The sequence below is a fragment of the Balaenoptera physalus genome, assembly GCF_965194825.1.
Source record: "Balaenoptera physalus genome assembly, chromosome: 16".
In the NCBI taxonomy this organism is placed as follows: Eukaryota; Metazoa; Chordata; class Mammalia; order Artiodactyla; family Balaenopteridae; genus Balaenoptera; species Balaenoptera physalus.
The window spans coordinates 82,695,957-82,720,213 of NC_138898.1; the positions used below are offsets into that span (position 1 = coordinate 82,695,957).

General features: G+C 43.8%; 1 protein-coding gene across 1 annotated transcript in view; it reads right to left on the reverse strand.

Moving 5' to 3' along the window:
• GTF2I (general transcription factor IIi) overlaps positions 1 to 24,257 on the reverse strand; it is a 143,865-nt gene that overhangs the window by 111,189 nt on the left and 8,419 nt on the right. The gene's annotated exons all lie outside the window — the stretch shown is intronic.

Sequence of the window (24,257 nt, forward strand, 5' to 3'; positions counted from 1 at the left end):
GCCCGTGAGCCACAATTACTGAGCCTGCGCGTCTGGAGCCTGTGCTCCACAACAAGAGAGGCCACGATGGTGAGAGGCCCGCGCACTGCGATGAAGAGTGGTCCCCACTTGCCACAACTAGAGAAAGCCCTCGCACAGAAACGAAGACCCAACACAGTCATAAATAAATAAATAAATAAATAAAAGAACGTGAATTAAAAAAAAAAAAAAAAAAAAAAGTACAGTTCTTTGAGTTTTGACAAATATGTAATGACTGTTGTCATCAAAGTAGAGTCCATTTGTAGCTCCTTCCTATTCAATCCTCAACCAGCCCTAGGCCACCATGGGTCCTATAACCATAGATTAGATTTGTCACTCCTGACTTTTCATACAAATGGAGTCATACTATATGCAATCTTTTGTATCTGTCTTTTTTTTTTTAATAACATCTTTATTGGAGTACAATTGCTTTACAGTGGTTAGTTTCTGCTTTATAACAAAGTGAATCAGCTGTACGTATACATATATCCCCATATCTCCTCCCTCTTGCATCTCCCTCCCACCCTCCTTATCCCACCCCTCTAGGTGGTCACAAAGCACAGAGCTGATCTCCCTGTGCTATGCGGCTGCTTCCCACTAGCTATCTATTTCACATTTGGTAGTATATATAAGTCCATGCCACTCTCTCACTTCGTCCCAGCTTATCTGTCTTCTATCACCCAGCACAGTGTTTTTGATACTCAATTGCATTGTTTCCTGTGTTGGTAGTTTTTGGTCATTTGCCTTTTTATTTCGTTTTGTTTTCTTACTAAGTAGTATTCTATTGTACAGATATGCCACAATTTGTTTATTCCAGCACTTGGTGTTTTTTTTTTTGGCCGCACAACAGGACATATGGGGATCTTAGTTCCCGGACCAGGGATTGAACCCGCGCCCCCTGCATTGGGAGTGTGTAGTCTTAACCATTGCACGGCCAGAGAAGTCTGTATCCAATCACTTGTTGATGAATATTTGGGTTGCTTCCATTTGGGGGATATAAAGCTGCTATGAACATTTTTATATGAATATCTCCATTTTTCTTGGGTAAATACCTAGAAGTGGAATTGCAGGGTCTTATGGTTAGTAATTTTATAAGAAACTGACAAATTGTGTTCCAAAGTGGGTACACTATTTTATATTCTCACCTTTCCCCACTGAATTACCTCGGTACCCTGGTCAAAAATCAACTGTCCATATGTGTGTAGTCTATTTCTGGACTCTCTGTTCTATTCCAATGATCTGTGTGTCTATAGTGATTTTCTTCCATTTGAGGTAGTGATATAAAGATTTCTTACTAAATATATAAATGTACTTAAACTTTTATGCACAACAATGTTCATTGCAGCATTATTTACAGTATCCAAGATATGGAAGCAACCCGTGTCCATGGATACATGAATGGATAAAGAAGATGTTGTACACATATAAAATGGAATATTACTCAGTCATTAAAAAAAAAATGAAATCTTGCCATCTGCAACAACATGGATGGATCAGGAAGGTATTATGCTAAAGGAAATAGGTTGGAGAAAGACAAGTACCATGTGATCTCACATATATGTGGAATATAAAAAACAAAACAAAGGAAAGAAAATGAAAATGTATATCGTAGATACTGAGAACAAAGAAAATGTATCTCATAGATACAGAGAACGAAGGAATGGTTGCCAGAGAGGAGGGGAGTGGGGGGAGCAAAAGAGGTGAAAGGGATTAAAAGGTATAAACCACCTCCAGGGACTTCCCTGGCAGTCCAGTGGTTAGGACTCTGTGCTTCCACTGCAGGGGGGCCTGGGATTGACCCTTGCTGGGGAACTAAAATCCTGCATGCTGCATGGCATGGCAAAAAACAAAAACAAAAAACCAAACAAACAGAAAAAATACTCCACTTATACAATAAATAAGCCAATAAGCCATGGGCATGTAATGTGTAGTGTAAGTAATGTGGTCAATAATATTGTAATAATTTTGTATGGACACAGATGGTTACTACACTTATAGTGGTGATCATTTCCGAATGTATGCAAATGTCAAATCACTATGTAGTATACCTGAAACTAACATAATGTTGTACATCAACTATATTTCAATTTTTTAAAAAGTACTTAAAATTTTAAAAGTCTTTATATATGTAAATTTATATAACTATTATGTTATCATATTTATGTCATTTAATAAATATTTAGATTATATTATAAATATTCTTAATATTTTATATGAATACTTATATATAATATTTATATATAAATCTGTGCAATTGGTACAAAGATATTGCAAAAATTATAAATATTGAACACAAGTACCTGAAAAGTTTTAGGACAAAAACATTCCCTAAATAGTATTAGTTAATTCTCAAAGTATCTTCCTTTGGTGACCTATCCCAGTGGTTATTTGGTTTTTCTCAAGTAATACTCTGCGTCATTGTAAAAACTTCTACCAACTTTTGCAAAGTCCAAATGACACTTGCTTCAAAAAATTTTCTGTAGCTGGGGACATATGTTTTTGAATAAGTAGATTTACCTTAGCATTATTCATAACAGCAGAAAAGTAAAAAACATGTAAATGCTCAATAATAGAGCACTAGATAAAATGATGTTGGTGCATCTATACATTATGAGATAAAATGCCTCAGGATTTTATCCAGGATTCTGGGGACTTCCCTGGTGGTGCAGTGGTTAAGAATCTGCCTGCCAATGCAGGGGACACGGGTTCGAACCATGGTCTGGGAAGATCCCACATGTCGTGGAGCAACTAAGCCCGTGTGCCACAACTACTGAGCCTGCACTCTAGAGCCCATGAGCCACAACTACTGAGCCTGTGCGCCACAACTACTGAAGCCTGCGTGCCTAGAGCCCATGCTCCGCAACAAGAGAAGCCACCACAATGAGAAGCCTGTGCACCACAATGAAGAGTAGCCCCAACTCGCTGCAACTAAAAAGAAAGCCCACGCGCAGCAACGAAGACCCAATGCAGCCAAAAATAAATAAATTAATTAATTAATTAATTTTTAAAAATTCCAAAAAAAAAACCAAACAGGATTCTGAAACAATAATGACATGGAAAATCCTCACACCATATCTTGGGCAACTAAAAGCAGGCTATAAATATGATATGTCATTTTTATTAAGATATACACACAAAAAAATAAGATTGGAAGAAATATACCAAAATGTGTGGAGGTACTATGGTTGAGTTTTGTTTCTGTTTGTTTGTTTTTTGGCCCTGCCATGTGGCTTGAGGGATCTTAGTTCCCCAACCAGGGATTGAACCCAGGCCACGGCAGTGAAAGCACTGAGTCCTAACTACTGGACCACCCGGGAACTCCTGGTTGAGTGTTTTTTAAATAGTCATTTATATGTATGAATCTTCTAATTTTTCTACAATAAGAATGTTTTATTTATAATTGGAAAAACATGGTAAAGGCCTTGGTGAGCTCTCTATTGATATGTGATTTCTTCCTTCTTTGGAATTTTATAGCTTTCTATAAATCTCTTAGGACACATACCACATTCTAGCTTGCATTATAACTATCTGTATACCTCTCTTATCTTACTTTTTCGATTCTGATTTCTTGAAAACAAAGATCTCATCTCATTCATTTTTTGATCCCAGTCCTGGCACAGTGCAAATGCCTGTCACATGTCAGATACCTGACAAAATAAATGTGAATCAGCCAGTTGCTGCCAATCAGGAACATAGTTCTCTTGTCACCGAATTTTCTGATTAAGAGAAACCAGACAATTTGAATTTTGGTGGAACTCCATTGATTTTTTAATCATATAAATATTCAGAGTTAAAAGGGAAAAAATTTAAATAAATACAAGAGGAAGGAGTTTTCAAATGAGCATCATTAGTATTGGAATAGTGCTAGCTGCTTAGCTTACAGAATTGGCTGGTGTGGGGTCTCTGGAACCTGAAAATGTCCCTGGGCTTCGTTTACCAAAGTGGCATTCTCATGTGTGTTCACCTTGTCAAACTTAGCACCTAAGCATCGCTTACTAAACAACAAAACAAGAAATCAGGAGGTGTGCTAAGTAGGAAATGAACTATGGGGAACATTTTATTTCTGTACATCATGTACCTTTTTAAAGGTATTTATTTCTTTATGAAACAATAATGTATGGAATATTACTCAGCCATAAAAAAGAATGAAATTATGCCATTTGCAGCAACATGGATGGACCTAGAGATTGTCATACTGAGTGAAGTAAATCAGACAAAGACAAATATCATATGATATCGCTCACATGTGGAATCAAAAAAAAAGGGTACAAATGAACTTATCTACAAAACAGAAATAGAGTTACAGATGTAGAAAACAAACTTATGGTTACCAGGGGGTAAGGGAGGGGAGGGTTAAATTGGAAGAATGGGATTGACATATACCCACTACTATATATGAAATAGATAATTAATAAGGACCTACTGTATACCTCAGGGAACTCTACTCAATACTCTGTAATGGCCTACATGGGAAAAGAATCTAAAAAAGAGTGGATATATGTATATGTATAACTGATTCACTTTGCTGTACACCTGAAACTAACACAACATTGTAAATCAACTATACTCCAATAAAAATTTTTTTAAAAAGTAAGAACACATTGAAGCCATCAAAAAAGAAAGAAAAAAGGAACAGTCATATTGGGCAAAATCCTGAGAAATCAATCCATTAAGATAGATATGGGTAATCTTATAGATTATCTTAGAACAAAGGTCCAAAATGTTGACTAAATTAAATGAAACTGTTAATTCAATGAAGTAGAATTAAAAACTCAAAACAAATTTTACCTTATTGTCACTACTTCCTGGTTTACAGAAGATAAAGGGCAATTGGAGGAAAACCCCTCATTTTATCTAGAAAAGGTGCTGAAATTTGGTTTCAACACATTTTTCATTTTTGTTGACATAGGCCATGCATACAGACAGGAGCACAAATGTTGAATAGCTTTATAAACTTTCACAGTGAGCACACCTGTGTAATCAGAACTCAGATCAAGAAATAGCACAGTGACAGCATCCCAGGAGGCCCCCTGGACCCCCTTCATAGTTACTACCCCCCAGTGAGAACCACAGCCCTTACTTCCTTTCCTACAGATCCATTTTGCCTCTTTTTGAGGAATCATGACATGTATATACTCTTTTGTATTCTTTTTCCTCCCTCAATATTATGAGATTCACCCATGTTGTTCTAAGTAGCAATACTTTGGTTTCATCATATCTTGATGATAGGTTTAATTTTTATAAAAACATAAAGTAAAATATAGGCACTAATTTCTAAATTGCATTGTTCTCGGTGGGACCATGTAGTAAAATATTTAGCACAAATTTATCTGTTCCACCAACCAATTGGAAAGCAGGTGAAAACAAGTAACACCCGGCCCCAAATCAGAGGTTAACTTTGTTTTCAAGTAAAGTGAAATGATCTCTGAGCTATTTCCTGACATATTGCAGACAGACATAGGAAATGAAAGTTTTTTTTGTTTTTGTTTTTTTTTAGAAATCTGACTAGGAAAGTTCACTCTCTCAAAATCAAGTTTCAGCAAATGAAATGGACAAAACTTATAACAAATATCTGGACATTTAGTCCATTTCAGCGCTGTTCAAGGCACCGGAAAAGCCATTAAGTTTATAAATGGACAGGGAAAGTTATGTTTGGTCCCTTACATGTGTGATGGCCACATACTCCAAACTCAAATTCTAGCAAAAATGCAAGCAGTGCCAGCATCAACCTAGTTAATAAAACCAACCAGATTTTTCATAACACAGCAGTGACTATAAGCCCACGAAAGAACTATAAATCCATTAGCCAAACCAGTTCCTTAGATCCATAGCTGGCTGCCCTTGAGAGGGAGCGTGCAAAGGTTCCATGGATTAGGTCCCTCAGGGCGTGTGTGGAGGTGTGCATAGAGAGGAAATAGCGGGCCCCTGCTGTACATACTGGTGCGTGCTGGTGCAGACAGCAAAGAAGAGGAAAGGTAGCTTGTATTCATTCATTCATTTATTCAGTGTTTGAATATATGTTTGCACTATCTGTGAACTTTTCTCCTCCCTGAGCTTCAGTCATTTTCCCACCCTCTGGGTCTAGGACAGTGCCTCACGCACACAGTAGGCCTTTGGTTTTTGTTGACTGACTGAGTAAGGTAAAGAGCACAGGCTTCGAAGCCTTAGATTTAACTCCACCACATCCTGCCTCTGAGATATTCAGCATCGTTGCCTAAACTCTCTGAACTGCATTTTCCTCATCTGCACGTTGAGGAGAATAGCATCTATTTCTTCGGGAGGCTGTGAGAATTTATTTAGCAAATTTATTTAGGCCTACCGTATTGCCTAACAGGCATTCAAGGGAATCTGCTAGCTGCTTTGAAGGATGAAGGAAGGAATATGGCCCTGTCCTTGACCTCAGGGAGTCTACAGACTTGTGGGAGGACAGAGTAATAAACAGGTTATCACACAGTATGACTGGTACACTGTCATGAGGCCCTGAGGAGGTGGGGAAGGGACCCTTGAGTCAGGCTTTGAAGGATGCATGGAAGTTTCCAGCAGAGAAGATGGAGGGTGGAGGGTATTGAAGGCAAAGAGAAGAGCGTGTCAAGGATACGGAAGTGTCAATGTGCACGGCTCACAGAGGGGGTGCTGGCAGGGGCTCATGGCCAGGAGCAGACCAGGCTGCAGAGGGACTTGTGTCTGATCACAATGGGCCTTCTGTGCCACCTAAGAAGTTTGTGCTGGACACGTTAGTCAGGATGCCTGTCATTCCAGCTTCTATTTCCAGGCAAAATTGTGCCACCCACTCAGGGAAGCTGGACTAAGCGGCTTTAAACAAATAACAAAACCTTCATTCAAGTATTTTATTGACACAGAATAAAATGATTCCTTTTTGTGTGTTGAGTTAAATGAGTTTTGACAAATGTGTTTACCCACATAACCCCCTGCCACCATCAAGATATAGCACATTTCCATCACCTTAAAAAGTTCCCTCCTGCCCTTCTGCATGCATTGATCCCACCCACATCCACTCCAGGCATGGCCTCACCTGATCTGCTTTCTGTCACTAGTCTTCCTGTTACAGAATTTCATAGAAATGGAGTCATCCAACATGTAGTTTTTGTGTCAAGCTTATTTCACTCACTCAGCCTAGCATTTTGGAGATTAATTCATGCTATTGTATGTATTTGTAATTCATTCCTCTTTACTACTGGGTACTATTCCTTTGTATAGATGTGCCACTGACTTCATCCATGATGAACACTTGGATTGTCTCCAGTTTGGGGTTATTATGGACCAGGCTGGATGTTCTTTTTTTTTATTTTTCTTTTTTGCAATTGACAAGGAAATTTAGTTATTTCTGAGATATACATTTTAAAGTAATAACTAGAATTATGACTTATAACATTATACCAGAACATATAAGATTTTTAGAAATTTCATGTAATGTCTGAAACATTTATATTAACATATTTCCATACAAATAACCTAAAGTTTAGTATTAGTTGTTTTTTGTTTGTTTATACTGCAGGTTATTATTAGTCATCAGTTTTATACACATCAGTGTATACATGTCAATCCCAATCCAGGCTGGATGTTCTTATGGAAGTCTTCGTGTGGACATGTTTTCACTTCTCTTGGATTAACAGCTGGAAGTGGAATTGTTGGCTGTGAGGGTAAATGTGCGTTTAACTTTTAAGAAACTGCGGAACTGTTAGAGAGAGAGAAGGAGGGAAGTGGGAGGCAGAGAGATAGTGACAGATAAGAGAGAGGGACTTCCCTGGTGGGCCGGTGGTTAAGATTCTTTCTTCCACTGCAGGGGAGGAGGGAGGGGTCAATGGATCCCTGGTAGGGGAACTAAGATCCTGCATGCCCCCTGGCTGCTGCCAAAAAAAAAAAAAGAGAGAGAGACAGTGCGAGCTTCTCAAACCACTGGGGGAATTAAGATTAGAAAGCAGCAGCCGGATTATTTGGGCGGGGGCGGGGAGGCACGTGCAGGGCGGCCCCGCATCCACATCTGTGTCCCGGCCCCACCAGCATGGCCACCGCAGCATCCGGAGGAAGCGCCTTCTCCTCCCAACACGTAAAGCCACACGGAATAGTACACGGAACCCGAGGCGCCCCCATGAAAGAGCCAGAGCGGGTGCCGCCAGGAGTCCCCGGAAGCCTGAGACCACGTGCAGTTGGGAGCGGAGGCGGTCTGGACCCCGGGGATCAAGGCCTTGGAGGGCAGGCAGGGTGGGATGCGTGGAGAGGCGGCGCCCACCCGGTCTTCCCGAGGCCCCCTACAGGCATGAGGATGGAGGCCCGGAGGCCGGAGGAAGCGCCTGTCCCGTGAGCCCACCTGCCAGGCCCCGGGAGCGGCCTGCTCAGGCCCACCTGGCCGCCGGCGGCCAGCACAGGCGGCCACACCCTGCAAGCGCTTCAAGATGGAGGAACTCTCCGGAGATATCCTACTGCGGCAAAGGGAGGGGGGAAGAATAACATTGCAGAGTACTTAGTGAAGGCCCCTCCCCACCCGCATTCCTGACGCCCCACCTTGGGAAGCGGGAGAAGCCACAGGCCGGGCGCACCGCCCCGCGTCCCTGGCAAGGCGGGGCACCCAGGCTGCGGGCCTCTGCGCCCCACTCTGCCCCTGTCACCAGCAGAGCAGCCAGCAATGGCTTCCACCCCTGAGCAAATTTGCCAGAACCTTTTATGAAGCAAGAACACAGTGGTTTTCAGCGTGGAGACAGTAAGAAGGGCTCCCAATGGGCTTCCTGTCTCCATCGTCACGGCACCTGCTCTCTGGTTTCTCCTGGATCCAGCCTACCTTGACGCTGGGCCAAGTTGGCCCAGGAGATGCAAATAGCATTGGAAGGCCTAGGAGCACAGCCTCAAAGCCAAAACTGCAGAACCAGATGAGGCTTCTGTGAAATTCCCGGGCCAGAGCTCTGAGCCCCGAGGCCTCTTTGCACGCCTGGCCCTGGGTTTGATCTCAGAGGCGGCTGCTGTTCCCTCCTGCCATCGCCACTGGTTTCGTGTCGACTTTCAGCTGTAGGTTGTGTCCTGAGAACCCTCTCAGCATGTCCATTCTTTTTTTTTTTTTGGTGGGTGAGGGAGCCTTTCCAGCAGTATGAATTTTTTTTTTTTTTTTTGGCTGTGCTGGGTCTTCGTTGCTGTGCGCGGGCTTTCTCCAGTTGCGGTGAGCAGGGGCTACTCTTCATTGCAGTGCGCAGGCTTCTCATTGAGGTAGCTTCTCCTGTTGTGGAGCACGGGCTCTAGGTGCGTGGGCTTCAGTAGTTGTGGTTCGCGGGCTCTAGAGCGCAGGCTCAGTAGTTGCAGCGCACGGGCTTAGTTGCTCCGCGGCATGTGGGATCTTCCCGGACCAGGGCTCGAACCCATGTCCCCTGCATTGGCAGGCAGATTCCTATCCACTGTGCCACCAGAGAAGCCCCTGCATGTCCATTCTTGTATAACTTGAAGGACCTTGACCCTTCCGGGCTGTCATAAGCACACCTTTCTTTTCTGCTCACTCAGATGAAACACCTGGGGCAGCAATCTTGCACAACAGGCCTTCGGTGGCCCCCACAGATGGACTTTGTCCCAGGCTCAGTGCTGTGGGAAGCATGTGTCTGGAGTCTGTGTGTATGTGTAGTGTGTTTTACATACTTATTCATAAAGTTCAAGTTTTCAGATCTTCTGCTTTCTGGCTATGAATTCGATGGGACACAATTACGGTTAAAAACATTTGCTTGCACGAAAAGACAAATACTGTATGATTCCACTTGTATGCAGTACTTAGAGTAGTCACATTCATAGAGACAGAAAATAGAATGGTGGTTGCCAGGGGCTGAGAGGTGGAGGGAAAGAGGAGTTGTTGAATGGGTATAGAGTTTCAGTTTTGCAAGATGAAAACAGTTCTGGAGCTGGATTGCACAATACCGTGAATATACTTAACACTACTGAACTGTACACTTAAAAATGGTTACGATGATTCATTTGATGTTATGTGCATTTTACCACAATTAAACAACAATTTGCGGGGGGTGGGGGAGGGAAGGATTGGGAGTTTGAGATTAGCAGATGCAAACCATTATATATAGCATGGATAAATGACAAGGTCCTATTGTATAGCACAGGGAACTATAGTCAGTATCCTATAATAAACCACAATGGAAAAGAATATGAAAAAGAATATATATATGTGTAACTGAATCACTTTGCTGTACAGCAGAAATTAACACAACATTGTAAATCAACTATACTTCAATAAAAATTTTTTTTTCAATTTACGTGGCCTACAGAAGATCATGAATATTTTATGGCTTTGTAAGACCCAAGAGTGGATGGCTTTATGTATAGCGATAGTTGTCAGATATAAGCATTTCGCAGGCCCAGAGTATGAATCAGAAGTTAGGATGCTGGGGGGAAGGGGAGCGAAATAGGTGAAGGGGATTAACAGGCACAAACCTCCAGTTATAAAATAAATAAGCCCCAGGGATGTGGCTTATTTATATACAGTGTAAGAAATATGGTCAATGATATTGTAATAACTTTGTATGGGGACAGATGGTTACTAGACTTATGGTGGTGATCATTTCATGCTGTATGCAAATATCAAATCACTATGTTAGTACATCTGAAACTAACATAAAAGTATGTCAACTATATTTCAATAAAAAAAAGAAAGAAGTAGTTATGATGGGCCATGGCTGTGGTTAGGATGATATAATGAAGGCGTTACAGATATGCAATCTGGCTACATCCCAGTGAATGTGTGGCCCCTAATAGAGAAATACCTGGACCCCAGCAGCCTGAATTTTGCATTTGGCCAGAAGTTGCTGCCCTCCCTTGGTTTCCAAGGCTGCAAGACAGAGTTTATTTTGAAGAGGTGAAGTTCATCGCACATTTGTTTTCTACCATGGCATTTCAGGACCACATTTTACAAGAAGGCCTTGTTTCATTTGCTATTATTCCTGGAAAGGAAAGTTGTATGAAATTATTCTGGTTTTATTACAGAATGGTTTTTCTTTTTTTAAATTTAGGACTTATTTTGAAAAATGATGAGTTCAATTCAAATGTGTGCAGATACCTTCCAGAGAAAGGTAATTTTATAGCAAATTAATCTTGATCAGATAGCATGGAGAAATTTTCTGGAATATTCTTTTTTTTTTTTTTTTTTGGCTGTGCATTGCGGCATGTGGGATCTTAGTTCCCCGACCAGGAATCAAACCCGTGCTCCCTGCAGTGGAAGTGTGAATTCCTAACCACTGGACCGCCAGGGAATTCCCTGGAATATTCATATTTGAAGATTATTAATGATGCCTCTGATTTTATTTATTTATTTATTTATTTATTTATTTATTTATTTATGGCTGTGTTGGGTCTTCATTGCTGCGTGCAGGCTTTCTCTAGTTGCGGTGAGCGGGGGCTACTCTTCATTGCGTTGCGCGGGCTTCTCGTTGCGGTGGCTTCTCTTGTTGCAGAGCACGGGCTCTAGGCGCGTAGGCTTCAGTAGTTGTGGCACGTGGGCTCAGTAGTTGTGGCTCACAGGCTCTAGAGCGCAGGCTCAGTAGTTGTGGCGCACGGGCTTAGTTGCTCCACGGCATGTGGGATCTTCCCGGACCAGGGCTCGAACCCGTGTCCCCTTCATTGGCAGGTGGATTCTTAACCACTGAGCCACCAGGGAAGTCCCTCTGATTTAAAACTAACCAAAAACTGCTAATATTTTCACTAGAGGGGCTTAATAAACTTGGTCGCAATAAATGAAGTACTTAAAATTAGTTAAAAACTCTGAATTTAAGCATCGTTTTGCAGAAGAGATGGGGAATGGAGGAAGGAAGGTGTTAAAATAATGTATGAATAGGACTTCCCTGGTAGTCCAGTGGGTAAGACTGCGCTTCCAATGCAGGGGGCCCAGGTTCAATCCCGCACGCATGCTGCAACTAAAGATCCCTCATGCCACAACGAAGATCCCGTGTGCCGCAACTAAGACCCGGCACAGCCTAAGTAAATAAATAAATATTTTTTAAAACATTAAGGTAGACAAAAATAATAATAATAATGTATGAGGGTAGTCATCTAGTGCCTTTGGTTATTTGGACGTTAATTTCCGAAGTGTCTCTATAATTATAGTAAAGATCTTTCAAATTATAGGCCACAGATATCCACTTTCAATGTTGAATAATTCTATAAAGATGCTAGTTAAAATGAATGAAAGGATGTCCATTTAACTCAGCGAGGTCAGGCTGGCTTTAGCCCCCAAGGGATCTGTTAGGTTGAATTTGAAGCAGCTGTTTCACAGACTCATTTAAGCAAAAGCTTTGGTTTCTTGGCTGGCAGTGTCCTCAGCAAGGAAACCATGTGACCACTCAGGGTAAGGCCAAGTCCCTTCAAGGACATTCAGAGGTTTATGAAGTGGCTGCTTCAAGTCCACGCCCTACCCCAGAGGGACTGTGGTGATTGCCCCAGGCTGGGGTGAGGGCTCCCTGGTGATTCTGATGTGCAGCTGGGGATGAAAACCAGCCAAGAATTGACTGACAAGAGGATGATGACTTTGGTCTTACTTCCATTGTCTGTCCTGCATGGGAGACTGGCGAAGAAGAAAAAGCCGGTGGATAAAAATATTTTGGTGACCTGGTAAATGTCTGCTCTAACTCCAGCTAATGTGTACGGCACGTGAAGAGCTTTTAAAGTGTTTTCAAAGATGTTCTCTGCTTTGCACTCTACAATCCCGTGAATAGATATTGCTGTCATTATGTTTACGGTTGAAAAAAACTGGTTTAGAGAGATCAGGTGAGGGGCCCAGCTGGCAAGAGGCGGAGCTAGGGCTCAGAGTGGCTTAATCCATCTGCCCCTTTGTTCTGAGACGGAAACAATTCTCTTCTGTAAGGGCCCATCCATTCTACTTTTTGTTCTCTGCCGCAATCCAGCTAGCTTAGTTCTTTTCTTATTCTTTTTCTTACAGTGTAAATTGAGATCAGTGTAATTTCCGAGAAACTAGAAATTAACAGGGCAGCCATCCTGAGAGTGAAAAGTAAGGGACACAGTTGGTCGGTCTTGAAGCATGAAACACTTCCAGATGCCAAAATCACTTACTGCCCGCTGCACTTTCTTTGGCAGGGCTAAAATTAAAGACTGCTTTCCAGTAGCTGGGATGGGAACTGAATTTTTGCATCTTTTGTTAGACGCTTTGGAAGTGACCTTGAAAGACAGAAGAACCTCAATTTTTGTTCCTTGGTAGAAAATACTGTCAAGAGAAGAGCAACACTTAAAAACAGTTTCCATTTTTAATCTGAAGGACTTGTAAATCACAGATTTTATTTCAAGACAGGCAAAATTCAAGGGTAGGAAAGAGATCACTTTATTGGCAAACATTTTTTTTTAATTTTCAAGCAAGATTATTTTCCACAACTACTTGAAGAACTGCTGCCACCTCACGGAAAATTTTTATAAACTTCCAGTTTAGGCAAGAATCCATGTTTGCTGTCTTCTAAGGCCTTCTAGTCACCGCTACTGTGTAACACTCCCTGGGACCAAACCCCCTGGGGATCTTTGGCCTGCCAACTGCAGCTTTTATATCCTTTGAGGTCACTTCGAAAATGGTTAGCATGTCGTAGAAACATTGGGATTAGCTATTAAGTAATAATACTTATTCTTAAAATATTTTAAATGTAAAATTTTTTAATTTAAATTTTTAAATAGTTCTTTTTAAAATAAATGTTATTTCAGTTGTAGTTGAAATGAGCAGAGAGGACCTAATGATGAAATGTGTTCTCTGTAGCTCATGCCTGCCCGGTCTTGCACATACGTGAAATGACCTTCCCAGCATTGGGTTTGGATGAATTCTTTTTTTTTTTTTTTTAATTAATTAATTAATTTATTTATTCATTCATTCATTCATTTTTGGCTGCGTTGGGTCTTCGTTGCTGCACGCGGGCTTCTCATTGCGGTGGCTTCTCTTGTTGCGGAGCACGGGCTCTAGGCGTGCGGGCTTCAGTAGTTGTGGCACGTGGGCTCAGTAGTTGTGGCTCACGGGCTCTAGAGCGCAGGCTCAGTAGTTGTGGCGCGCAGGCTTAGTTGCTCCGTGGCATGTGGGATCTTCCCAGACCAGGGCTCGAACCCGTGTGCCCTGCACTGGCAGGCGGATTCTTAACCACTGTGCCACCAGGGAAGTCCTCCGGTGAATTCTTTTTTCAAAGCTCAGCTAAGGAATGGCTCCTCCGTGGAAACATCCTTCAGCTCATCCAGGCAGAGTGGGTCGTGTTTCCCTCTTTGTTTCCGCAGGAAACTGTGCCCACTGCTAGGGTCATATTTACTGTTACCATATTTACTGCTGTAGCACTTTATTCCTTTTACTGTAATAATTTTGTAGAGGGAATGAATAGTGTGAGAGCTGAGAGCTCCCACTCGGGTTCAAATCCTGGCTTTGCCTATTACTAGCTGTGTAGCCATGAGCAAGTTTTCTCTGGCGTAAATGGAAGATAATAATAGTCTTACCTCAAAGGGTTATTATAAGCCTTCAATGAGCTAATAGCCGTCAGGCGCCTAGAACAGGGCCTGGCACAGAGGCAACCCTCTGGAAGTGTGAACTCGTTGCTGCTCTCCACATTGTAATGCCCCACGTGCAGGTCTGTCTCTCCCAAGGACAGGCCTTTTGCAACTCTGATTCCTCCATTTAGAACAAAGTGAGTCAAGCAGTGCTCAGTCGTGTTTGGTGAATGCAGGTGTGCACAAATGAGACGTTTAAAAGCTCATTTTCCACACAAATATTGTCACAATGGTGATCTCTGAGGGAGTGTGTGTGTGCTGGGGCCGGAGCTCTCTCTCCCCTGCCCGGGCATGTTCTAGCTCCCCATTCCAAGTCTAGTTCTAACTTGTATACATTACACCAGGCTTAGGAGAGGGCAAGCTCCAGGCAGCCTCAGGCACGCAAAGTTTTTTGTTTTTTTAAAAATATTTATTTATTTGTTTGTTTGTTTTGTTGCATTGGATCTTACTTGTGGCAGGCAGCCTCCTTAGTTGTGGCATGCAAGCTCTTAGTTGTGGCATGTGTGTGGGATCTAGTTCCTTGACCAGGGATCGAACCCGGGCCCCCTGCATTGGGAGTGCGGAGTGTTATCTACTGCGCCACCAGGGAAGTCCCATCAGGCATGCAAAGTTGACATCAGCTAACACGCAGCCCAGAACAGAACCTGTGCACATGATGGTAACGCATCTGGGTCAGAAGCCCAGCGTTGGAAGAAACGTTTCCTTTCCAGACCCCGAGCTGCAGATACCTCCAGTTGCCTCCCCATATCTCCATTTTCTCCTCTGTTTTAGTTATTGTGTTAATTTCCTAGGGCTGCCGTGATAAAGTACCATAAACTAAAAATAAAAATATCAGAAATGTATTGTCTCAGTTCTGGAGGCTAGAAGTCCAAGATCAAGGTGTTAGCAGAGTTGGTTCCTTCTGAGGGTGGGGAGGGAGCATCTGTTACAGGTCTCTCTCCTAGCTTCCTGTGGTTTACCAGTGGTCTTTGGAATTCCTTTGCTTTCACGTGGCATTCTCCCTGTGTCTCTTCACATTGTCTTCCCCTGTGCTTGTCCGTTTCTGTGTCCAAATTTCCCCTTTTTATAAGGACATTAGTCATACTGAATTAGGGCCAACCCTAATGACATCATTTTAACTTAATTACCTCTGTGATGACCCTATTTCCCAATAAGGTCACATTCTAAGGTACTGGGGATGAAGATTTCAACATATCTTTTTTGGGAGGACACAATTCAACCCATAACAGTTATGGAGAAGATTTGAAGATATTACTGCTAGAGGATTGGTAGAATTGCCATGTTCTTAACCTTTGTGGGTGAAGTTGAAGCCAATGTGATATAGTATTTCAGATTTGGGGGCTACTATTTTTTCCCTGGTTTTACTGAGATATAATTGACATAGAGCACTGTATAAGTTTAAGGTGTACAGCATAATGATTTGATTTACATATATTGTGAAATATTATTTGGTTTTTAAAGGGCACAGGGATCAGCACAGATGTTCATTGCTGGGTTATTTATAATGGTCAAATAGAGGAAATATCTAAATGTCCCACAGTAGGAGGATAGTTAAATAGACGCTGATGATGAGAATGATAACCAACATTCCTCATGGCTTACTCTGTGCCAAACACTGTACCAATGACTTTATATGAAAATTACCATTTAAGTGTAAGTTACGGTTCACAGCCTGATAAAGAACATCTACAAAACCCCCCACAGCTAACATCATACTTAATAGTCAGAGACTAAAAAGCTAAAATCAGGAACAAGATGACGATGGCGATTCTCACCATTGCTATTCAACTTTGGTTGTTTTTTTGTTAATTAACTAATTAATTTATTTTGGCTGTGCCAGTTCTTAGTTGTGGCATATGGGATCTTTAGTTGTGGCATGCGAACTCTTAGTTGTGGCATGCATCTGGGATGCCCCGCCCAGGGATCGAACCGGGCCCCCTGCATTGGGAGTGCAGAGTCGTACACACTGAACCACCAGGGAAGTCCTGCTGTTCAACTTTGTACTGGACGTTCAAGCCAGGACAATTAAGCAAGAAGAAGAAATAAAAGGCATCCAGGTCGAAATGAAAGAACTAAATTACTTCTACTTGCAGATGACATGATCATGTATATATAAAACCTAAGGAAGCCATTACACACACACACACACACACACACACACACACACACACACACACACAACTATTAGAGCAAATGAATGAGCTTAGCAAGGTTGTAGGATGCAAGACGAGTATACAAAAACATCAACTGCATTTCAATCCAAAAATGGTATTAAGAAAAGAATTCTGCTTACAATGCTAACACATATATATGGAATTTTAAAAAGTGGTACTGATGAACCTAGTGGCAGGGCAGGAATAAAGACGCAGACGTAGAGAATGGACTTGAGGGCACAGCAGGGGAAGGGGAAGCTGGGATGAAGTGAGAGAGTAGCACTGACATATATACACTACCAAATGTAAAATAGATAGCTAGTGAGAAGCTGCTGCATAGCACAGGGAGATCAGCTCGATGCTTTGTGACAACCTAGAGGGGTGGGATAGGGAGGGTGGGAGGAAGGCTCAAGAGGGAGGGGATATGGGGATATATGTATACATATAGCTGATTCACTTTGTTGTACAGCAGAAACTAACACAACATTGTAAAGCATTTATACTCCAATAAAGATGTGAAAAAAAAAAGAATTCTACTTATAACAAACTCAAAAATAATACAATATTTAGGAATAACATTTTAAAAAGTAATGAGAGATTTGTACACTGAAGACTATAAAACATCATTAAAGAAATTAAGGAATGGGACTGCCCTGGTGGCACAGTGGTTAAGAATCTGCTTGCCAATGCAGGGGACACGGGTTCAAGCCCTGGTCCAGCCTTGGATGGGGTAAGATCCCACATGCTGCGGAGCAAGTAAGCCTGTGCACCACAACTACTGAGCCTGCGCTTTAGAGCCTGCGAGCCACAACTACTGAGCCTGAGTACCACAGCTAGTGAAGCCCGCGTGCCTAGAGCCTGTGCTCCGCAACAAGAGAAGCCACGGCAATGAGAAGCCCGCACACTGCAACGAAGACCAGTCCCCGCTCACCGCAACTAGAGAAAGCCCGTGCACAGCAACAAAGACCCAACGCAGCCAAAAGTAAATAAATAAATTTATAAATTAATTAATTAATCAAAAAAAAAGAAATTAAGGAAGACCTCAATTAATGTAAAGACATCCCATGCTCATGGATTAGAAGACTTAATGTTATTAAGATGATAATACTCCCCAAATTGATTTATAGATTCCAAGTGATCCCTATCAAAATCCCAACTAGCTTTTTTGAGCAGAAATTAAGAAGTTGATCCTAAGATTTATATGGAAATGTAAATGACCCAGAATAGCCAAAACAATCTTGAAAAAGGAGAACAAAGTTGGAGGACTCACTACTTCCTGATTTCAAAACTTCTATAATAGAGTGCAGTACTGGCATGAGGATAGATACCTGTATCAATGGGACAGAACTGACAGCCCAGAAATGAACTCTCACTTCTAGTCAATCGATCTTTGACAAGTGTGCCAAGACCAATCAATGGGGAAAAAATTGTCCTGTCAACAAATGGGACTGGTAGAGTTTTATATATGCATGCAAAAGAATGAAATTAGATGGCTATTTCACACCATATACAAAAATTAACTCAAAATGGGACATCAACCTAAATGTAAGAGCTTAAAACTCAGTCTCAGAAGAGGGTAAATCTTTGTGACCTTGGATTAGGCAGTGGCTTCTTAGATATGACCACTAAAGCAACAAGAGAAAAAACAGGTAAGTTGGTAGCCAGCCACTGGGGGAACATAGACCCCAAAGTTCCCTGCCTCCTGGTAGTCACACCCTTGTGTAGTCCTCTTAAGTTGTACTAGGTGTGGTCTGTGTGATCAACAGCAGAAGGCAGAAGTGATGATCTTAGGTGATTAAAAAGCCTGTGGCTTCTGGTTTTGGTGCTCATTTTCTCTCTTGAATCACTCTTTCTGGGGGAAGCATGCTGCCACGTTGTCAGCAGTCCTAAGGCGAGGCCTATGTGCTGGGAAACTAAAGCTGCTGGCCAACAACCATCAAGAAACTGAGGTTTGGGTTTCCCTGGTGGCGCAGTGGTTAAGAATCTGCCTGCCAATCCAGGGGAAACAGGTTCGAGCCCTGGTCCGGGAAGATCCCACATACCGTGGAGCAGCTAAGCCCGTGCGCCACAACTACTGAGTCTGCACTCTAGAGCCCACGAGCCACAACTACTGAGCCTGTGAGCCACAGCTACTGAAGCCTGTGCGCCTAGAGCCCGTGCTCTGCAACAAGAGAAGCCACCGCAATGAGAAGCCTGCATGCTGCAACGAAGAGTAGTCTCCACTCGCCACAACTAGAGAAAGCCTGTGCACAGCAATGAAGACTCAACACAGCCAAAAATAAATAAATAAAATAAATACATTTATTTAAAAAAAAGGAAAAGAAACTGAGGTTTGCCGACAGCCATGCAAGTAAGCTTGGAGCAGATTCTCCTGCCCCAATTGAACCTTCAGATGACTGCAGCCCAACCCACAGCTTGAGTGCAACTTCCTAGGAAACTCTGATCCAAAACCACCCATTTAAGCTGCTCTTAGATTCCTGACCCTCAGAATCAATATTAGATAATAAATGTTTGTTATTTTAAGCTATGAAATGTCAGGGTAATTGGTTCACAGCAATTGATAAAAGCAATAGATGCCCCTCTTTCATGCAGTAAGCCACTTTGGGTAAATCTAAACTTCAGAAACAGAAGCAACCAGCAGTAAAGGATGTATCTACAAGGATGTTTATTGCCACTGGCTTTGTTTTGGAAAATGATTCGGTATAATTATAAATTATGGTGGTACTGTTCTGTAGGACTATTGTACAGCTTTTGATAGGAATCTGAAAAGATTTGTGATACATCAAGTGCGGAGAAAAAGAGTTGCTGAGTTATTGGTATGGTATCTACAGTAGGCATTGCTGGATGTGTCTCCCCAATACCTGTACTCCCCTTCTTCCTTATTCACAGGCCATGTACCCAGCTTAAAAAATAAACCTTGGGACTTCCCTGGCGGTCCAGTGGTTAAGACTCCCCCTTCCAGTGCAGGGGGTACGGGTTTGATCCCTGGTCGGGGAGCTAAGATAGCACATCCTCACAGCCAAAAAACCAAAACATAAAACAAAAGTAATATTGTAAGAAATTCAATAAAGACTTTAGAAATGGTCCACATCAAAAAAATCTAAAATCAATCAATCAATCAATCAATCTTGATTTCTCAGCTATCCTTGCAGCTAGGCATGACCACATGACATATTTCTGGCTAATGAGATCTATCAGCAGAAATCTACAGGAAGGAACCTCTGGGGAAACTATTGTTTTTCTTGTAGCACGTTATTGTGCTTTTAATCAGAGTCAGCTGGTATATGCCTGTTATCTTTTGCCTTCCTTCTTCTGTCCGCCTGGAACATGGACTCAGCGGATGCAAGGCAGAGCCGTCTTGTGACCAGGGGACCAAAGTCACACTTCAGGATGGGGAAACATAAAGAGATGTGTGCCTGAGTGGCGGCAGCAGCCCACATCAGCTAACAAAACACATTTCTTACTTAAGCCACCATTTAGGTGCCGCATGCACTCCTGATTACCGTAGGATCCATTTTCATTTAAAGGAAAAAAAAGGGAGAAAAATTACCAGTGGATGTATGTGTGTGATGAATTATGCCAGCATAAAGATGTTGAAGGATACACATGTCACCATGAACATTGACAGTTAATAGCAACGGATAAGCCTGGAGGCAAAGTCGAGATTATGAAGTTTCCGTTTGTACTCTATGTTGTTGACATTGGTACAGGAAATGTTCGTTAATTTCGTTATAAAATACAATAATGTCCCAAAACCTTATAAAAAAAAGAGAGGAAGGGACTTCCCTGGCGGTCCAGTGGTTAAGACTCTGAGCTTCCACTGCAGGGGGCACGGGTTCAATCCCTGCTTGGGGAACTAAGATCCTGCATGATGCGTGGTGTGGCCAAACAAAAACAAAAACAAAACAACAAAAAAAAAAGGGAGAGAGGAAGAAAGAAAAAGGGTGCAACACCTTCTTGGAATTATGTGTTATCACTCAGCCAGCTCAGGTTCAAGGCAAGCTGGGCCCCAGTGACTGGGCAGGTACTACGGAGAGTGTCGCGGAGCCAGGCGTGGGGAGACTGAGGAAATGGAAGATTCAGAAGAGCTCTGCAGTTTGAGCCAACACCACCAGGCCCCAGTGACTGGGCAGGTACTACGGAGAGTGTCGCGGAGCCAGGCGTGGGGAGACTGAGGAAATGGAAGATTCAGAAGAGCTCTGCAGTTTGAGCCAACACCACCAGCTTCAGAGTGTTCCGCAGGCCTTGGCGTGGAGGGTGGGGCCCTAGCGCTGGCAGCCTAACAAGGCAGGCACCCAGGAGATCATCAGAGCCCCGCCTGGAGACAGGAGGCTCCAGGGTCAGGTGCAGCCTGGCAGAGAAGGGGAGCTGCCAGGGGTAGCTGGGGCCCTGGACCAGTGGACGGACACAAGGCAGGGGTCCTGACCTGTGGCCTAGCACGGCTGTGGCATGTAGCGTGGGCCCCAGGCTCCCCAGTGGTCCTGGCTTTCAGGAGCAGGGCTCAGTTACCTTGCCTGCTCTGGGGGCCTGGCCTTGGGGCTGGATTCCGCCGTACGTGCAGCTGAGCAGGGCTGCGGTACACAGGAGCCAGGTGTCCGGACCAAATCACAAACAAAATTGTGCAGCTGACTGTGCTTGGGCTTTTCAGCGACTCTTCACTTTCTGGAGCCGTCATGGCCCTCACTCTGTGCCACCCAGGGGTCGGGGTGAGGGCCACAGTGCTGCTGTCCTGGACCCACCTCCCCCAGCGCTGCCTCCCTGCTCCAATTTCCTCTCTCGAGGCAGCCAGAAGCTTCCTGTCCTCTCCGGCTGTCTGAGCAGCTTCCTCATTTATCTCTCGACGTCTTGCAGCAGGTGTCTGGATTGCTTCTGTGCTGAGAAAGGCAGACAGGCTGGGAGCAAACAGAGAGCCTCTGGGATTGTTCAGAGGTGCGCCGTGGAAGGGATGGCAGCTCAGCTTGGCGGGGCCCAGCTAGGTTCTGGGGGAGCCGGTGGAGAGAGGCCACCATCTTCCTGAACCAGGCCTGATCGCTCTGTTTCTTCCTCCATCCTCCCCCGCTCAAAGGCCGCCTTCTCTCTGCAGATAACAGAGTCTGGCTTCTAGGGGAGGGTTGCCAGAAAAATACAGAAATTTGAATTCCAGATCAACACCAAATAATTTCTTTTAGTGTAAGTTCTGTCTCAAATATTGCATAGGATATACATATACCAAAGAATTATTTGGTGTAGATCTGAAAATCACATTTAACAGAGCATCCTGTATTTTTATTTGCTAAATCTGGCAACCCGATCCTAAGATGGCTCGGCTTTCAAAGTTCAAATCAGATTTCCCAGAAAGAGAACAAAAGAAAAGAAAGAAAAAAAAAAAAAAAAAAACCCGGTGAAAAGAGCATGTGTGTGACTCAACAGCTGCCCCTCCTCAGGGTCTGAGGGCGGAGGGACCTCCCCCCCGGGGTGGGGGGGGCCCGAGACAGAGTGAGGGTCAGTCTGGGAGGGGGCACCCGGGTCCAATCCTGACTCAGACGCCAACTTCCTGTTGGTCACCCTGGGCAGGGGCTGGGCCTCCCTGGGCTCCCAGGCTGGCGTCTGCGGCCTCAGCACCCGTTCATTCATCACACTGGTTCTGAGAAACCCCTCCGTGTGTCAGACTCAGGCCTGGGAGAGGAGCGGGATTCCTGGACCCTTGAGCGACTGGCCAGCCGTTGGTATGTGCAAGATACAGTCACATAAAAGGATCCCCATGATCCAGAGAGACAGAATTTCCTCCTCCCTCCAGATGGAGAGTGACTCAGCCCCCACTGGGCCCTGAACCTGCCCTCTTCCTGGTGCCTGTGGCCACTCAGGGATCTGCAGGGACTGCCTCCGGGAAGCACCGCCTGTCATGGCACTTAGAGTACTCAGCACTGGCTCTGCCATCACTGGCAAAAAGCCCTCTGCAGCTACTCTCTCTGTTAGGGGAACCACTGACGGAAACCACCCACCCTGGCCGGGCAAGATAGTAGTCACTTGCAACAGGAGGTCCTGGTAAGGAATGCGGAACTAACAAGCTACCACCAACCAGAAGAATTCGGGAAAGGTCAAAAGGAGAGAGGAGATGCCAGTCCATATGTCCTACCAACCTCCCAGAATCCTTCTCGCTGAAATCCACCCTGGCTGAGTGATGCGCGTGCCACCAGGAAGGACGTTGAGTCAGAGTGATTGGCCAGAGACAACCCAATAACCATAAAACCTGAGACTGTAAGCCACATGGCAGAGCGGTTCTCCTGGGTTCCCTTACCCTGCTGCTCTCTGCCTGGGCCCCCTTCCCAATAAAGTCTCTTGCTTTGTCAGCACGTGTGTCTCCTTGGACAATTCATTTCCGAGTGTTAGACAAGAGCCCATTCTCGGGCCCTGGAAGGGGTCCCCCTACCTGCAAAATTTCTCTACAGTGGTGTAGTTTCAAGATGCTCTGGAGGGACTTGCTTTCCCTGGACCAGCTGGGTTGGGTTGGATCAAGACAAGCTTGAGTCTCCCAGATGCCCACCTATAAGTGTCCAAGGGGCTTCCGATCACCTGGGTGGGCCAGGGAATCTTTGAATGGCAGGCTGAGGATGGTATGGTCAATAATACATGCTTTTTCCAGCATGGATGGATGGTGGGAAAAACGGAAGGAGAGAACTTGATTTCGATGACTAGAGAGGTCATCTAGATGCCACCACTGTCCTCCATACAGCAGCCAGAATGCTTAAAAAATTTTTTGTTTTTAATCATGGTAAAAAATACTGGGGCTTCCCTGGTGGCGCAGTGGTTGAGAATCCACCTGCCAGTGCAGGGGACGCGGGTTCGAGCCCTGGTTTGGGAAGATCCCACATGCCGCAGAGCAACTGGGCCCGTGAGCCACAACTACTGAGCCTGCGCGTCTGGAGCCTGTGCTCCGCAACAAGAGAGGCCGCGATAGTGAGAGGCCCGTGCACCGCGATGAAGAGTGGCCCCCGCTCACCGCAATTAGAGAAAGCCCTCGCACAGAAACAAAGACCCAACACAGCCAAAAATAAATAAATAAATTAAAAAAATATATATATATATATAACACTCACTATTTAGGTGCATAACTCAGTGGCACTAAGTACACTCACAATGATGTGTAACCATCACCACTATTTCCAGAACGTTTTCATCATCCCAAACAGAAACTCTGTACCCATTAAATAATCATTCCCCAGGGAATTCCCTGGAAGTCCAGTGGTAGGACTCTGTGCTTTCATTGCCGAGGGCCCAGGTTCGACCCCTGGTCAGGGAACTAAGATCCCACAAGCTGTGTGGCGCAGCCAAAAAAAAAAAAAGAAAGAAAGAATAATCATTCCCCATTCTTTCCCCTCCCCTCCTAGCCGCTGGTAACCTCGAATCTCCTTTCTGTCTCTGTGAATTTGCCTGTCCAAATACCTTATAGAAATGGAGCCATACACTATTTTCCCTTTTGTGTCTGGCTTCTCTCACTCAGCGTGTTTTCAAGGTTCATCCCTGTTGCAGCAGGTATCAGAACTTCATTCCTTTTTGTGGCTAAATCATATTCCATTGTATGGATACACT